The sequence below is a fragment of the Arachis ipaensis genome, chromosome B09 (genome assembly GCF_000816755.2).
Source record: "Arachis ipaensis cultivar K30076 chromosome B09, Araip1.1, whole genome shotgun sequence".
Classification (NCBI taxonomy): Eukaryota; Viridiplantae; Streptophyta; class Magnoliopsida; order Fabales; family Fabaceae; genus Arachis; species Arachis ipaensis.
Genome location: NC_029793.2, coordinates 4,687,133 through 4,687,342, shown reverse-complemented (window position 1 = coordinate 4,687,342; position 210 = coordinate 4,687,133).

Below are 210 nucleotides of genomic sequence, written 5' to 3'. Positions count from 1 at the left end.
AGGTTTCAGGCCAGGCCAGACTAAATAACAGGCTAGGCTCAGGCCAATCAACTACATGACAGGCCAGGCCTGTTAAGAGCAAAACCTGACCTGGTCTAGCCTGTTTCCACCCCTAATTAAAAGTAACTTATGAATAAGTTATTTTGTATTTCGGTTTTAAGCTCTAAAAGTGCTTATTTTATAGAAATATAATAAAAAATAGTAGTATTA